Source organism: Hyperolius riggenbachi, unplaced genomic scaffold (genome assembly GCF_040937935.1).
Source record: "Hyperolius riggenbachi isolate aHypRig1 unplaced genomic scaffold, aHypRig1.pri scaffold_269, whole genome shotgun sequence".
NCBI lineage: Eukaryota > Metazoa > Chordata > Amphibia > Anura > Hyperoliidae > Hyperolius > Hyperolius riggenbachi.
Window position 1 is genome coordinate 116,809 of NW_027152480.1, and position 9,858 is coordinate 126,666.

A 9,858-nucleotide genomic window follows, 5' to 3' on the forward strand; every position below is an offset into this window, starting at 1 on the left:
CCTTCGGACATTCACAATAAGATTGTGGGCATTTCCAAAAATAATCTAGGTTTCAAATTTTTTTTTATAAAGGTTACAGATTTGAACCCTAACTATTATCAATGCTGACCTTCACCTTCCCTGCCTACTACACCCTTTGCTGTTATTTGAAAGCACCAAGTGCCATTAATCGTTTAATTTTTAAAGTGTGAAACTAGTTACCATTATACTGTAATTCCTGGATGACTATGGCATTTGTAGCCATTGAGGAATAGGAACATCTGCATTGACCAGACAATAACATAGTTATTCAACAATGTATGTGTTGTTGGAGTGACATCAGAACTTTTCACTTAATATCAGGTGAAGTCTAAGTAGATGTATCTGTAGCATGGTTTTTGGATGTACCTTAAAAGCTCTAAAAGTTTAACATATTTTGGAAATTGATTGTTTCCAATTAACAGCACCAACCACACACAACATCAGCTTTACATTTAGGATGATAAGCAATACTTTTCTATGACAGATGCGTATTCAGGCCTTCTTATCCTCACATTAATGTATGTGCAACATTCACCAGGCCTTATTGCTTGCATACATTTCAAAAACCATTCCATATACCTCTCACTACACTTCTCCTTGAAAGTGATTGTTATTAACACATGTAACAATGAAGGTAATATTTCATTTACAAATTGTCTGTGTATGTCAGCACATTTATAAGGAGTTAGAGTGCAAGTTGTCGTGTGAAGGTATGTTGGTAGTTGAAGCCACAAAACACAATGACAAAATGCTCTGAAGATTTCAGTTATACAGCATAGAAGTATTGAGCCACAACTTTTGAATGAAAGGAAAAAGGGCCTATTTCCACAAACACGTTACAATCTAGTAATGTAACAATAAGCTTAACATACATGGTATGTAGTTACTATTGACTGCTGTCTGTGTAACAAAATACCATGAATAGAGTAAAAGTTTTGTGTTAAAAAAGTTTTATTTACATGAAACAATTAGAATGACACATAAAGACCACACAAAAATATGCATCTCCACAAAGCTGCTTCTGCTGATAAGAGAACATCATGTGGACGTGTTATCCTGAAAACAAAACACACATACAAACATTTAGAAAAAGGTACAATATTATGTGCATATAGTTATTATGTTACACGTTGTAAATTACAATAAATCATTATGCAAAAGTTACATGACTGTTTTATGTTTGTCCAAAAAATGTATGTACACTACTTGGTCAGATATTTATTTGAACACATATTAGCATGGTGTAACATTAGGATCATATGTTTGTATGTGGAGGCTGTACAATTACCATCACATACAAACATACAGTGCACTATCATGTGTAACCTAGGTGTCTATAAACACATATGTGTATCTGGCTCCATAGTGCACTGGTTGTGTTAGTACTTGCACACCACATACCTTGGTACAATGTTTGGATGTAAATAGATTTTGAACACACTACTATGTGTGGAAAAGTGAAGCAATTTGTCAAAAGCATCAGCTGACTATATGAGTGTGTTCTTCTGGCAAGGTGTTTAAAACAATCACACAACAATTTGGAACACCACTACTGTATAATGATTGTTCCGTTCCTAACTTGGTTTTATAACCTATGTGGCACAACACATGTGTAGCAAATCTATGACTTTGTCACAACTCAACCCAACAATTGTAACATTTATAACCATATCACCTAATACCAAATCCACATGCAAACGTATGTGTTGATTACATTTTGTGCCACCAACAAACATGCATTGCAGGAGATAAGACAGTGTGCAGTCAGTACCAATGGCTAACCTAATTTATGGCCAAAAATGGTCATGTCATGAAGACTACTGTAACATATGCATGAGCTTCATTTACCACAAAGGGGTATCCCTCTCCTGCATACATTACTGTCGCTTTCATTAACATAGTAATGTTTACAACACACATGTGGTCTTGGAAGTGCATGCACACTCTTTTGTATTGTAATGCCTGTAATGTACCCTACAGAACTAACAAGTACACAAAATCTTTTTTACTATACAAATAGACAATACTTATCACTGTACCAATGCTGGAACAACAAACATAGTTCATTTTTAACCACTTAACATCTCAGTCGTTTTCAGCTTATGCATCCGAGCAATGTTCACCTCCCATTCATTAGCCTATAACTTTATCACTACTTATCACAATGAACTGATCTATAGCTTGTTTTTTCCGCCACCAATTAGGCTTTCTTTGGGGGGTACATTTTGCTAAGAGCCACTTTATTGTAAATGCATTTTAAAAGGAAGAATAAGAAAAAAAATGAAAAAATTCTTTGTCAGTTTTCGGCCATTATAGTTTTAAAATAATACATGCCTCCATAATTAAAACCCACGTATTGTTATTGCCCATTTGTCACGGTTATTTCACCATTTAAATTATGTCCCTATCACAATGTATCGCGACAATATTTTATTTGGAAATAAGAGCATTTTTTCCGTTTTGCATACATCACTATTTACAAGCTTATAAAAAAAAAATAGAGAAATATTTCATCTTTACATAGATATTTAAAAAGTTTAGACCCTTAGGTAAATATTTGTGTTTTTTTTTTATAGTAATTTTTTTTTTTTTTTTTTTTTTTATTAAACATTTTATGTGGGCATTTTTGGGAGGGTGGGATATAAAAGTGTTTTATTTGGGGAAATATTGGTGTAGTGTAATCTTTTTGGGTATTTACTTGTAGTTTTACTTTTTGGCCACAAGATGGCAATCTCGATTTTTTTTACATGACGTCACTCTAAGCGTACAATGTACGCTTAGAGGGACACAGCTTCAGAAAGAGCGAAGCTTCCGAGAGAAGCTGTCGCTTTTTCAGCGGGGGAGAGGAACCAATGATCGGGCTCCATAGCCCGACACATTGATTCCGTGGCTACCGACTCCGCGGCCGGGAGTGCGCGTGCACGCGCGCGATCGGCCGCGGGAGCGCGCCTGTCCTCCTTGACGTTTTTATACGTCAAGGAGGACAAAGTGGTTAAACAACCACACAAAATGGGGGTATAGAATTGACATACTAGAAAAGAAGGCATGTATGAGGCGTGCATGCACAGCTGTTCCACGGCCCTGGTGTTGCACCGGATCCACAGGGACATCATCATCAGGCTGCATTTCTTCATCTAATTCTAATCCTCCTTTCCGTGCTATGTTATGCAGCACACAGCTGCCTACAAACATGTCACCAACTTCAGCTGGAGAGTACCTGCTGAACCCGCCAGACAGAGACACAGCACGGAAACGGGACTTAATGACCCCAAATGTTCTCTCCACCACCAAACGTGTCTTCTTATGGGCTAGATTATAAGCCTGCTCTGGTGCTGTAGTTGGGTGCAACACTGGCGTCAAAAGCCATGGCAAGGAAGGATACCCTGATTCACCTACAAATGCAAAAAAACAAACATCAACAGTAAGGAACTCATATGTTACTAGTAAAACCAGTTGGTACTGTCATACGTATGGTAAACAATGAAGTCTGTAACATAATTTAGGTTGACTATAAGTTACAGAGTTAGATTGTACATCACACATTAGTGGGACCCCCACACATCATCAATCCTGGAACACCCTCCATGGACTCACACAGTACTTGCTGTGACGGCAACTACCTACTGCACCACCATGTGAATGCATTAAGTGGTGTTGTTTAATATATGGACATGGCAACCACAGTAAACACAGCAGCATGCACAACCTTAGGCAGTTTCAAGTGTACATGACGCTCGCAGATGGCTGTGGACCAGACATATGGACCAAAGGACATTAGTACCCATGTCCACATTAGAAAAAGGGACTTGTAGCACTATTGTTATACTTTAGACATGAAAGGGGAAAAGAAACAATACTTATTCTGATGCGGACATTATGTAAGTCCCATTAATCAAGCCAAGTTGTCATGGCAGCCCTGCTATGCTATTGTGCTGCAGTAGTATCTGAATAACACCCGAAGCAAGCATGCAGCTACTATACTCAGTTGTGACTTTACAGTCAAACGCAACACATGTGATGCATACTTCTTCAGGGGCTAGTGATAATACTATTAGAGGCAGAGGATCAGCAGGGCTGGCAGGCAACTGCTATGGCATAAAAAGGAATTAATATGGCAGACTCCGTATGGCTCTTAATTTCCATTTTATCTTGATACCCGTTTTGTTCCTATACGTCTTTTTGCCCCCTGTGTTAGCTGCTGTACACTTCCAAATCACCTCCAACACCGGCACCAAGCAGGTATATGTGAGGTCACTACAGCTATCCAGCCAAAGCTGACTGTATTGTAAGTACCCAGGTATAGGTTCACAGACTGTACGTCATCGGCTACACGTGGAGAAGCACTATATAAAGTTGCCGATGGCAGGATTCCACATCACTTATAATTAATGATGTCACTGTAATGGTGAGCAGACATGGTTACATCAATGAAAAGACTATTCACATTTCTATTAAATCCAAAGGGAATGACTCAATACTACATAAAGTATAGTCTGCGTCTGCACCAGTAGCTATTCCGCCATTAGCCACTGGCCGTGGACGCCTTGGCCGCCCAACAGCTGGGAGTCACGCTGCAGAGACACAGCAGCAGCGTGTGGAGCAGATGTTCCTCCCACCGCCAGGTCGTAGCCGTACTATTGAGGAGAAGGATGCAGACGCTGTGGTGGAACTGATGGTGGATGAGTAGGCCACCATTAGCTCTGGAACCGAGTCCTCCACCCCCGCCACCACTCCTGTTCGCAAGAGCAGCAGCAGCCGCCCAGCACTGCCTGAGGAGGTGGAGGAGGAGGAGAAGGAGGAGTGCAGTTCTCTAGCCCCAGCGGGCAACACCAGCATCCTGTCACTCAGCACCTTCTTATCCCCAAGCACAGCGGGGCTATGGAGTGCTGTTGCGGCAGAATTGGCAATGGAGGAGGAAGAAATGCTGATGGGCACTTTGGGGGATGATGCTTTGGACAGTCAGACAGTGGTGACTGTCCCTCAGCCCATGCATGCAGAAGGGGAGTTTGTGGGATCATCCCAGCAGGACATGTTTGCGGAGGGGGAGGATGATGACAGGGTGAAGGACAGAGACTGGGTGGCAGATCCTGGGGATGTCATCAGCTCTGAGGAGGAGGAGGAGGATGCGTCTGTGGGCCTTGCTAGAAGGATCAGCATCGCAGGCACAGGCAGGATCAGAAGTGGGCATGGTATGCAGGCCACACAGGGTGCTGATCTGGAGGCGGAGAGTTATGCCAGTGCCACCAGCCGCACCAAGAAACCCCCCCCCCCCACACCCCCCAGACCAGCGGCAGCAGCACCTTCCAGCCGAAGGGGCAACTTCACCTCCCCAATTTGGAGTTTTTTCACCCTGCCATATGTGGAGTGCAAGTATGCCACCTGCAACCAGTGCTGCCAGCAGAGGGAAGGAGCCCTCTGCGTATGGCACCACATCTCTGGTGAACCATCTGGCAGGGAAACACTTCCATGAGCATGAGGAGTTCATGAAGTTGAAAGAAGCTGGCAGTGGCAGACCCGCCACCACTGCGAAGCCGTCGGCAGCAGCCACCCACTCTCCTCCACCTCCTCCAGCAGCACTAGCGGGAGTGCATCAGAAACGCACTGCTCCTCCTTCTGCAACTCTTGCCACCGACACTGAGGTCTGTTCTGGCAGCCAGTCCTCAATGGCCTCCTCTGCTCCCTCCAGTGATTCCCGTGCCAGCAAAAGGCGTCGCCAGACCCTGCTCAGCGACACCTTCCAGGGGGTGGTCAGGGTTCTGCCTCCCAGCAGCCGTCGTGTGCGTCAGCTGAACGGCTTGCTGGCACGGGCCATGTGCTCCCAACTCCTGACTTATTCCCTTGTGCAGGAGGGGAGAGACATGCGTGCGCTCCTGATGTGTGCAGCCCCCGATTGGCTAATCCCCAGCCGACATTATTTTGCACGCACGGCCATCCCTGCACTTCACCGCTCTGTGATGGCCAATGTCGGGAGAGAGATGGATCACGCGGTGGGTCAAAGGGTCCACGTCACCATGGACTCGTGGAGCAGCCGGTTTGGGACAGGCCGCTATCTGTCCTTCACTGCGCATTGGGTCAGCTTGGTGGAAGGGGGTGAGGAGGGGGGAGCAGCATCGTGCACTGTCAGAGCAGCAGCAACAACAATGCAGTGGGTGGTGCCACCATGCAGGGTCAGCGCCCCCCGCCTCAGCAGCAGCGTAAGGCCCCGCCACTGCCAAGTGCTGCTGGAATTGGTCAGCCTGGGGAAGACCAAACGGACGGCGAAACCATGTCCTGGCCAAACTCCGAGAGCAGGAGAGGACCTTGGCTGACCCCCAGAGGCCTCAGAGTCAGAGAGGTGGTGTCCGACAATGGGGCAAACCTGGTTGATGCAATCAACAAGGGAGACCTGACCCACATCCCCTGCCTGGTGCACGTCCTAAACCTGGTAGTCCAAAAGTTCCTGCGGACCTACCAGGGGATGGACCAACTCCTTGAAGCGGCAAGGAAGGTTGTGCGTCATTTCCGGCACTCGCCTGCAGCTGTAGTGAGCCTGGAAGAGGTGCAGAAGGAGCTGCACCTGCCACAGCACCGGCTCATGATCGATGTTCCAACTCGCTGGAACTCCACCCTGGCGATGTTGGAGCGTCTGGTTGAACAGAGGCAGGCTGTCAGCCAGTACGTTGCACGAGCAACAGTTGCCTCCCTCACTGCAACTGGGTGTGCCGCCACCAACCTCCCGTCCATCTCCACGGAGGACTGGGGGCACATGCAGCAGGTGTGCTCAGTCCTGGCACCCTTCCTGCAGGCCACCAACATGGTGAGCAGGGACCATGCAATGGTGTGAGAGTGGGTCCCCTTGGTGTGTGTGCTGCACAGGGCCCTGTATGCACTGGTGGAAGAGGGAGCGGCAGCCTTGGACCAGCAGGAGCTGCAGGCAGCTTCACAGGCCACCTCTGAGGAGGAGGGCTCGGAGTTGGTGGAGGCCCCTGACCTTGCTGCTGATGAGGGGGAGCAGCAGAGCGCAGCTGGACTGGTGCAGGGTGGCGAGAGGATGAGGTGGAGGAGGCAGAGGAAGAGGAGGAGGACAGCACTGTCGGCTCTGGGGCTGCAGATGATGTGCCAGCAGACATGGCCAGACTCTTCCCAATGGCAGCGCACATGCTGAGGTGCCTGCGCTTGGACCCAAGGGTCATCCAGATGAAGAAGAGGGAGGACATCTGGATCTGCATGATGCTGGACCCATGTCTGAAGGGGAAGCTCAGCCAGTTCCTGCCTGCAGGAGGAGACCGTGCGCAACAAATGAGGGATTTGCAGCTGTCCCTTGTTGAGCGCTTGGAGGAAGCCTTCCCTCAGCCATGTGTGCTGGAGGAAATAGAAAGGGGCGGGAAGACACCGGGAGCCCAATCTGGTGCAGTATCACACGACTAGATTTTTCTTTAGTAAGTAAGAGATCGTATATACTCACAAGGCTTGGTTGCATATAAAGCAACCACTGTATCAAGCGTGTGGGGAAGTACCGTCCCCACTCGGCCTTGTGACGAGATGTTGTCGGTCGCAGCTCCTTAGAAAAAATACCACCTGCCAAGGTGGTGGCCCCTGGTCCCAGGGGAGGTAGTCAACACGGGAGGGTAGGAGGCGCCCTTGGAGGTACTTCGGATCACACTTAGGGTTTAGTACATCTATTTATGCATATAACAATTCTATAGGTTTAGATGAGAGTTAGATTCATATATTCCAATTTTGGAACTGCCAGTTTCTCTAATTGTTGTTTCAGAAATATGGAAAGATCCTACCTTAATAAGTAGTCACTCTCATATGATTGGGTAAAATGAGAATTTATTGTAGCACTTTAAAATGACAACGCGTTTCGCGGTATACAACCGCTTCATCAGGTCGTGTTTCGTGCCTAGTGTCAGAAGTGTTCGTCTCGGGCGCCTCATAAGCCTGCGATCCGAAGTACCTCCAAGGGCGCCTCCTACCCTCCCGTGTTCCCTCAGCCATCCACCCCCACTGTCCAGCCAGCACAGAGGCAGCAGCAGGTGGCTGCATCCACCAGCAGTAAGCGCATGTGCACCATAGACCTGCTGTCTCTGACCAACGAGCTCTACAAAAGTGTAGAGCTGCCAAGGACTAGAGAGGAGGTGCCTGCAGCAGCATCCTTCTCCAGTCACAGACAGAACTTGACCCGCATGGTGGCTGACTACATGGGGTCCTTCAGCGGGCTTGACAGCGTTGCCCCTGTTGATCCCATGGAGTATTGGGTCAAGCACCTGCCGATCTGGAGCGAGCTTGCGCAGTACGCCCTGGAAGTGCTCTCCTGCCCCCCTTCCAGCGTACTGTCAGAGCATTGCTTCAGTGCAGCCGGTGGAGTAGTCACTGAGAAGCAATCTCGTCTATCTCACAAGTCTGTGGACAGACTGACGTTTCTCAAAATGAACCAGGCTTGGGTGGAAGGCGAATTCCTGGCCCCTGTTGGCGAGAGGGGGACATGAAGTGGCACAAACACACTTTACACCTGCTGCTGCTGTATTTCTTCCTGCTGTCTGTCTCCACTGCCAGGGAACACATTAAAAAGGTGCTGCTGCCCATGCACCACCAGCTATTACGCTCAAAAATAGCTGCCTGCATTATTTTGAAGAAAGAAAAAAAAATTGTAATTAATTTAGAGGTGTCCGGGTTAAAAACTGTGCTGTCCCAATTGTGTTTTGGACACAATGTGGGCTTCACGACCGCTGTCTGGAACCTCATGTTGTTTATTTATGGCCCAGGAACCACCGCTAGGACCCAGGGCCTATTATGTCTCGCTGCCTGCCCTCCTGCCTGCTGCCAAATGCCAGTCTGCCACACTCATCCTCACGCTGCCTGCTGCTGTATTTCCTCCTGCTGTCTGTATGTTTCCACTGCCAGGGAACACATTACAAGGTGCTGCTGCCCATGCGCCACCAGCTATTACGCTCAAAAATAGCTGCCTCACTGCCTGCATTATTTTGAAGAAAAAATAAATTGTAATTTAGAGGTGTCCGGGTTGAAAACTGTGCTGTCTCAATTGTGTATTGGACACAATGTGGGCTTCACGACCGCTGTCTGGAACCTCATGTTTATTTACGGCCCTGGAACCACCGCTAGGAACCAGGGCCTATTAGGTCTCGCTGCCTGCCCTCCTGCTGCCAGTCTGCCACACACTCATCCTCCTCACGCTGCCTGCTGTTGTATTTCCTCCTGCTGTCTGTGTCTCCACTGCCAGGGAACACATTACAAGGTGCTGCTGCCCATGCGCCACCAGCTATTACGCTCAAAATTAGCTGCATCAATTTGAAAAAAAAAAAATTGTAATTTAGAGGTGTCCGGGTTTAAAACTGTGCTGTCCCAACTGTGTATTGGACACAATGTGGGCTTCACGACCGCTGTCTGGAACCTAATGCTGTGTATTTACGGCCCTGGTACCACCGCTAGGAACCAGGGCCTATTATGTCAGTCACATCACACTGCCTGACACACACTACTCCTCCTCCTGTAGCTGCATTGAGCTTCTGCTGTCTGTGTGCTGCTACCACTGCCAGGGAGAACAGAAGAACTATTTTCTGCTGCCACCTGCCCACCCACTCTCCTACCAGCTATTACCACACTACAACTTACAACTACTTCCTCCTCCTGCTGATGTCGGTTTTACCGCCAGGGTACACAGAAAAAGGTGCTGTGGCTTGCAATGTGCCACTACCTACCTATTATGCCATCAACACAAATATAACTATGGTGTTTATTAAAATAAAATATTTCCACAAATGAAGTAAAAAAAAATTACAAAACAAAGTAAAACTAAGAAGAAGGAAGAAGAAGAATTCCAACAACTAATTTTGG

General features: G+C 47.2%; 1 long non-coding RNA gene across 1 annotated transcript; it reads right to left on the bottom strand.

Moving 5' to 3' along the window:
* Positions 1-954: 954 nt before the first annotated feature.
* On the bottom strand, positions 955-3,408 carry LOC137543863 (uncharacterized). Its single transcript, XR_011025652.1, has 2 exons — positions 3,239-3,408; positions 955-1,077 (listed from the first exon to the last, which is right to left on the bottom strand). It is a non-coding gene; the product is annotated as an uncharacterized lncRNA (long non-coding RNA).
* Positions 3,409-9,858: the final 6,450 nt, after the last annotated feature.